This window comes from Danaus plexippus, chromosome 14 (assembly GCF_018135715.1).
Source record: "Danaus plexippus chromosome 14, MEX_DaPlex, whole genome shotgun sequence".
NCBI lineage: Eukaryota > Metazoa > Arthropoda > Insecta > Lepidoptera > Nymphalidae > Danaus > Danaus plexippus.
The window spans coordinates 6,831,505-6,839,834 of record NC_083546.1 but is presented as its reverse complement, the minus strand read 5'-3'; the positions used below and the strand labels follow the sequence as shown (position 1 = coordinate 6,839,834).

General features: G+C 30.1%; 2 long non-coding RNA genes across 2 annotated transcripts; one reads left to right on the top strand and one right to left on the bottom strand.

Annotated features, from left to right (window-relative positions):
* The first annotated feature begins 4,095 nt into the window (after positions 1–4,095).
* Positions 4,096–5,270, top strand: LOC133319178 (uncharacterized). The gene is made up of 2 exons (XR_009752860.1): positions 4,096–4,397; positions 4,675–5,270. It is a non-coding gene; the product is annotated as an uncharacterized LOC133319178 (long non-coding RNA).
* LOC133319179 (uncharacterized) lies at positions 4,783–5,680 on the bottom strand. The gene is made up of 2 exons (XR_009752861.1): positions 5,501–5,680; positions 4,783–5,360 (listed from the first exon to the last, which is right to left on the bottom strand). It is a non-coding gene; the product is annotated as an uncharacterized LOC133319179 (long non-coding RNA).
* Between the last annotated feature and the right edge of the window lie 2,650 nt (positions 5,681–8,330).

Here is an 8,330-nt window from a genome sequence, read left to right as displayed (position 1 = left end):
AGTAGCCAGAAGGTTATAAGTTATAAGTGTTATGCTTAACAAAAGAAATAAGATGAAACACATTCAGCACTCGGAATCTGTAATGAGCGAATGTACATTATGGATACAATTTATTTTGATTACTTATGTATTCATCGCTCGTATAGAATGAGGACAATTATGATGCGAGTATTGTTTTAATTACAGGTTTTTTTTATGACAAAATTGGCAAACGAGCAGATGGTCTACATGATGGAGGTAGTAACCGTCGCCCATGGACAACCGCAAAATAATTTTTCGGATGCGTTGTCACCCTTATTAAAGGAAGAGGGAGAGGAAAGGTTAGAAAAGGGGAAAGGATGGGAAAAAAGGAAAGGGCAACCGGCTCTCTCACTCATCGGACGGGACGCAGCCATTAAAGACTGCTCCAGGCCGATCTTCGGTGAGAGGGTGGTACTTCCCCGGTCGAGCCAGCCCATGTTCGAGCTGTAGTAATTTGACCACAGCTATGCTCTACCACCTTAAGATATACTTTTAATGAGATTTAAGACACATTTTTATTTTCTTGTCTTGCCGTGATCACGGTTGCTGCAAAGTAACCGAAACGTCGAATCGGGAGTATGTAATTCAAAATAATGAAAAAAGGCGAAATAAACCGAAAATATTCGTTTTATTTACAGATACTTATTACAGCGTTTTTCAATTTAATTTATAAGTAATCAATAGATAATAAATAAAAAAAAAAGAAATAAATACTATAAAATTGCTTTATTTTGATCATAAAGAAGCTTTTTTACGTACTTTTGTGTTATAAAACATCTTTGTTTTTGATAAATTCATAATGTAATAAATTATAGAAAATAGTGCGCTATTTATACGGTATAATCGGACTGACATAAAAATAAAAGTTCAGACCATACTATACTGAGTAAAGGACTTTGAAACGTAATTTTTTTTTTTTAAATACTTTTTTATATTTTAACGTCAATGTTACTGTAATCTGCATAAAAATACCTTATGTGATTTGCAATAATTTAACAAGATAATAAGCGGATAGAATTATTGTAGTATGCATTACTTATGAGTCGGTTGCTTGCGTATGATGTTAAGTAGGCAAACAATTGAAAATTCCCTCTCCTATATTTAAAGAAAATACAGGCTTTTCACTATTATTTGTGCTATATAAAAACCACATTCCAAAGCACTTTATGCAATATGATTTAAGGCTAAGTTTATTACGAGTTTTGTCAATTCAAGGTCTTTTAATATGAAAATGTCTTTACTTTATGTGATTTTTAAGTATTTCAAATAAGTCAGTAACTTTTTATAGACGGTTCTGTTTAAAACGGTTACTGTTTTGTTCTTTATTAAAAAAAAACAATGTGATTTAAAAAGTTTTAATGTTAGAGAGTTAGTTTAAATAAAATATGTATTAAAAATCAGTCACTTAGTTTTTAATAAAATTAATTATAAATTCAGTACACAGAACTGATTATTTCTTCAACCTCTACGGTTTTTGAAATGTTCGTAAACCTCGTGTCCGGTACCAATAGCTCCAATCGCGCCCAAACCTTTTTTCTTTAAGAAAAATAATTAAATTACTTTAAATATTCTATTTAACAAAGTAACAAACAGTTTTTTGAACATATTTAATAAAGAACGATATTTGGCAATACTCACAATGACTCTTCCGCCTTTCCTGATGGCGCTTATTTTGCCAGGTTGTGGAGCAGAGAGCGCTCCTCCGAGGAGTGACATCAGGCTCAGAACGACCAGGAACAGACTGAACAGCTTCATATTGATGATATTACAACACGCTGTCTTCAACTCAACCAACGACTTCTATCGAATGATCTTAATCCGTAGTCCTTTGTATTTATATTCTTCCCCACTGCTTTCGTTTCTCATCGGGATTTTCTGAACCCCTTAAACATTTTAAACGTACAGTTTACCTCAACCACGACGTGCGTAAATAATTATTGTGGTATAATATTTCCATTGTATATCTTAGTTTAGGTAACACGTGCTTCGTGTCTACAATACTAAAGCAGGTACTCATTAATACAGTTTATGTTGTGGAGAATGAACGGTATTTCCGTCTTACGAGCTCGTTCTTACGGTAGGTTTACATACCAATGACATTGTGTTATAATGACAAATAATAAAAGATTTATTGATGCATTAAATTCGATCACAATATTTAATATTTCTTGTAGTTATTATTTAAAAATTTATATCCTTTTATGGGGTTGGAATATTGATGATGTTATGAGTATTTTTTTTATTCATTCACTTAAAATATACCCGATAGGAATGTGTTATCTGTGTTTGTGATGTGGTTATATAATAATTGCTTATAAAATATTGTTTAGTAGATTGCTGTTGATAAGTCTGCGGTAAAATGATTACTTTATGCTACAGATGACGATTATCGATACAAAAGTCGTGACTTGTCTTTGTTATTCGTGTTTGATAGATGTAGTAAGAATGAATTCGATTTTGTAGCCGATTTTATTTACAGAGCAGTCGATGTTAGTTAAAATAAGCAATAATTATATCAGGTTTTTCTAAAAAATAGCATTGATATGTGAAATGTATTTATAAAATTTATACAAAAAAAATAATTGATTTAATATACATCTTATTTTGTATATTAGCGGCCCGTCTTATATGTACTCTCGTGCAATTTTGGTAAATAATCATTCATATATATTATATTCATATAAAATAAAATAAACACCATCAAGGAATATACGGAACTAAATTGATTTTAAAATGTTTGGAACAATTTGGAAAAAATATTGAGAAATTTTCGCACATTCCATGAAATAAATTATTTATTAAAAGTTCAGTCGCATAAATCATTTTAGTATAAGTAAAACAATATTTAATAACATCACAGAATTTAGTTCAAAAAAGAAAAACTTCAAAAAGCCAGGCACGGCTCTATTCAATATTTGCTTTTGTATAAGCCTCTTAGTGATCATTTCTCTCCCACAAAGACCATCTAGACGTATAACTCAAATAAATATCTAATGACCATATTGGCTACCAGCAGTTAAAAATTAAATCTTAAAATCAACTCGAACCAAAAATAAGTTTGTTCAGGACATTTTTTTTTACTGTCATTGTGAAAATTTGCATGCTTTGTCATATTATTAATAAAATTCAGTCTGATCTCATATAACAAAAAAATAGAGAGACAAGTCATAGAGATATCTGAAAGGAGATTTATATTGGTTATTTAAAATATTTTAGAGATGAAATAATAAGAATAAAGTTTGTCAGTTTAGAGTCCTTGTGGCAAACAAAGGTCAATAGATCCGAATGAAAACTCGTGAAAAAAATATTTTCTAAACATTATGTGATTTATTAGGGATAATTCTGTCACTTATGATTTTTGGACAAAATAAAATGGATCCCTCCGATAAAAGCTTTTTGCAAAAAAAAGGTTAATGTGCCATTAAAATTTCGATAAAATTTTACGACTTTTGTTATAACCTATTTAAGTAGTGACGTATTTAATTATAGTAAATTTACAATTCTTTTATTATAACCTTAGAACAAAATTATTTTTCAATAGAGAAATAATTATAAAACCACTGCTCTGTCTTATGAAATTGCCTTTATTTCTTAAACACCACATAATTTAAAAATGTTGTCCTGTGTCAGAATCGCTTTGGGTTTCCTGATTACTGACATTTCACTTCTGTTTGGTGAAAAAGAAATATTGTTTGTTAGATCTTAGTTGAAAAAAGGGAAAAAAAACGTTTTTTTTTAATGATTTTAGTCAATATTATGCTAGTTAAAATTTGTACATCAATAACAGTATATTTTATTATTTTGAAGATAATATGATGTTGCGTTTTGATTGAAAAGAAATATAACATAAGGCATAAATGATATGGAATGTAAGACAACAAAGAAGAATTAAATTTGTATGTATAATATACCTTATTATACACTCGAGAAATTTGGTGATATTATGTAAATTTGCGAGCTTAAGTTTTTCTTCAATTTCACAAAGAAATATATGTTTTTTTAATGTATATAATAATCCTTTTGAAAATTCACATAAAACTCTTTTTTGAAAGATTTATTTACCATGGAAAAAATTCAATATATTTCTTTGTTAAATCAGTCTCGTTTTACAATTCCCCATTCCTTGGGGGATTCCTTGTCATATAAATGTTAATTTCTCGAACACATTTTCCTTTATACAAATTTGTTACTATAAAAGCCTTGTAGCTCACCAGACTCGTTTATTTTGTTTCAGTGTCGTAAAGATGAAGGTTATGATAGTAATGTTGCTTATATCTATGGTGTTACAAATGTCTCATGGTGACACTGTCCATGGAGTGAATGTTCCTGCATCTACCACAGCTAAGTCGTGGACAAAGAAGTTGGTCGAGAAAGCGGTGGGTAGAGAATGATAGTTGTTTACTTTAACAGAAAAGCCTTAACCTTTTTATACCTCAGTCGAAAACCTACCTTAGTCACTTATTTATTATGCAGCATAATAAAACAGTCTTAATTAAAAACAAATTTAAATTAAAGTGCTATTTCATTCATTGTTTAATCTCTGGACTGTGTAATGTGTATTATACATCACCGTCAGCGGCCCTTGTTGTAAGAGTTGTTGCAATACTTTGACATCCTAAATGTTTGTTTAATATATTGCTATATTGTTCTCAGAGCAAGGTACTGTATGGCCTGTCAGTGATCGGTCAGGTGCAAGGAATAGTACAAGGAGGTCGAGGAGGTCACAGACACAAAGGGACAGCTCTCAAAAAAACAACATAGTATATGGTAATACATATTAAATATAAGTCACTATATTCTCTTAAACAAGCCTCCATTGAATATTTCAACTAAATTAATATTTGTTTAATTAAAACTGTAATTTCAGTAGTTACTATGAACCAGTACAGACTTCCTTTGTTTTATATTAATTAACTTCATTCGATCCTAGGCTTCACTGACGTCAATGGTTCAACTTTATTATTATGTAAATTCAACAATGTTTCTAATAAGTGAATTTTATTAGGTATTAAGTTTAGCAAAACATTGTTATTTTATAATACTGACAGTCATTAAAAAATATAATAAAATATGGTATTAATTATTTAAGCAACTAAAAAATTGAAATTTTAGAATTGCGTTTCTGTGACGGGTGGGTTTGATTAATAAACAGTAAATTCGTATTGTGTTAATTTTGATTGCATTATTAATGTCACCAGGAAAGCCAGCATTTAATGTGTTTAAAATATAATTATAAAAGGTCATTTTCATATATTATTTCTTTATCCGTGTCTGTGTTTCCACTCCTCGTATATGTTCTCAGCCGTTCCCGCCGCGCTCAGAATACCGAGGCCTTTCTTCTGAAATATAAATTGTAACTGTCAAAAACATTGAACTGGATACACTTAAATTAGTTGTAAATGTTAATGTCGCTGGAAGAGGAGTCAAGTGTTTAAAATGTGATATTAAAAATGAAAACTTCAAAAATAACAATACTCACAATAGCTCCGAAGTTAACTTTAGGGTTGGCAGAGCTCTGTGTAATAAACAACATAAACACGGACATCAACAACACACACACTAATGAGAACTTCATGTTTAGTTATTATAATACAATATACTCGGCACTTGATATCACACCTAATGAATGATATTCAGCAATCACTTCTCACACTATTTAAAGGACGTTAATGTTCTAATACATTGACATTGGACTAACCAAGAATATTAGAAATACCTGCCGTTATGGAGACATCTGCTAATTGATGTTGGAATTAAAGGGCTTTTGTTTACAATTATATAATAATATCAATAACAATTAATCTCAGCAACACACTATTATATTAAGTAGTGTGTCATTTCGTATAATATACAGCCGTAATACAACGGCTCTCGCAATAACATTATCATATTACTTGTAACTACCATCCATTTATCAATTAGTATCTTAGAAGAAATACAAATATTACCTTATAATGAAGGATTAGGATTTATATAAGAAACTATCAAATTTACCTCGGACAGAAACAGTAGGCTTTTTGACGCCTTTAATTTTTTTATTTTTAGGCGTAGACAAAATATACAGAGGCTGTTTTAAAGCAACCGCTTTAATTAGTTACAGTAATTTTAAGATACTGGTCGTGGAATATTGGCTATAACATTTTTATGATTTGCATTAATTTTAAAGTAACCGGAACAGATAATATTTCAATTTTATTTTATCACGAATTTGATAAGCAACATTATTTTATTCTATATCTATTTACCGACAATTTATTTCACTATTTCGTTTAACTATACTAAACTATGTTAACGACAATATTCTCTCATTATAAATAAAATTCGTCTTTTTTAAGAAGAATTGAAAGTAAAAAGAATTAATCTTAGAAGCAATGTTTTTTAAGCATTGTTTTTTAAATATGAATTGAAAACTAATTACACAAATAATTTGTTTATGTAGCGTTAAACCTTATCATGACTCCTGATTTCAATCACATCTTAATAAAAAAATCTTCATTAATGTTTTCATTCACTGTTACATTATTGTTTACATAATCATATTATGAGTCGTAAAATTCATGTGTTTTTTTTTGTCCGCCACAAAAGAGTTCCTATGCAGCCAGTCACACAGTTAAAGTCGAGAGCTTAATATGTAGATAATATAATTGCATGAATAGAATCACAACTATACTAATGCTGTCTTCAGATATAGATTCCATTCAATCCTGTCTCAATTAATATTGATAGGATATTCTGCCTTTCTTATATAAGGCTTAATAACAAAGCTATGTTATACATTTATAATTTTTTTTTCATCAACATATCATAATAATACTAAGTTTGTTTTAAGGAAATCAATTGTTAATGAAAAAATTTAATACTTAAAGCTAAATACAATATTTCATACATCTTTCAAAATAGTTTTAACACTCCATGTAGTCTAATACGTAAACAGGCATATAAATAGTTTTCATGAAAATTCCCTTCACAATGAATGACATTAAAATCTGTCAGCCGGGACTTACACTCGCGTACGAGTTGCGAGACGAGGCACGAGCCAAAGCACAAGGTGACAGCTTAAATGTAAATTTCAAACGATTCCAGTCTCGATGCACTCGTAATAAGAACGGTAACTTACACTCCCGAGCGACTATTTAAAATGTTACCTTGCGGTTTAGTTCGAGCCTCGTCTCGCGACTCGTCAATGTCAAATTGTTAGAAAAATAAAAGTTTATATTATATTAAATTAATTTTAATTAATACGATCAAAAACTTATTAAAAGTATTTTAAATTCCTGCACTGATTTCAATTGAAAGGATACATTTCTTTGTAGTTGAGTTGAAAAGAAATGGTTTCGCAGACTAAAAAAGAATGAATGAAAATTTCAAGTTATGAAATGAAAATTAAATTCATTTAAAACTTTATTCGTGCTCTGTGGAAAGATATTGTGCAGAGGTTCAACGTGACTTTTTTCCATGCTAAGGTTTCATTCACACTGGAATTGTGGAATATTTAGCCAATGTCAACGTTTTTATTTAATGAACCTATAATATAATATTGATTTATGTGTGGAGAAAACTCGAAAGAGTCTGTGACTGATATAACATCACATGTGAATAGCGAACGTGGTCACGAGCAGACAAAGACGATTTCTGTACATGTATGGAACTAATATATCATCACATAACTTTTTCGAACTATTGAATTGTCGTCAGCTGCTAAAATTCATTAATCAATACATATTTAGAGTTTTAAACTTTATGCTTATACAATCTGCATTGCAGTCTAATGACCAAATATGGTAAAGATTTAGTTACCTCAATGTAGTTGGCGACAAAAAAATATTTTATGAACTTATATTAAAAAAAATATCTTCATCATTTATTTTAAATGGTGATGTCGATTTGCTATGTTCTTAGTCTTAGCTTATTTTTTTTTTATATAAATTAACTAGTAATTTATTATGAAACCCATGAATAATTCACTTATATCTAAACAACTGTAAAATAATGTAGCCTCTATGAGTGCCGTAGATAAAGTTGTATCAGTTTATGAATTACTATGTTTGTTATTATAGAAAAAAAAATTTTCTTGCTGATATTTCATTCACTATTGATCCTATACATCTACAATTAGCACACAATCCACTGGATCGTAAGTGGCTGTTATCTGGAAGTGTTGTTTCAGATATGATAAGGATGAGAAGCCGGGCTGCGGGTGCAAGCGCAATGAATTACCGCGGCCAGGCTCGGAGCAGGAGAAGGTACGGGGGGTTTTTAGTCAGTAAGAGTCTGACACTCAGACTTGTCCCACCCAGGACAAGAGGGGT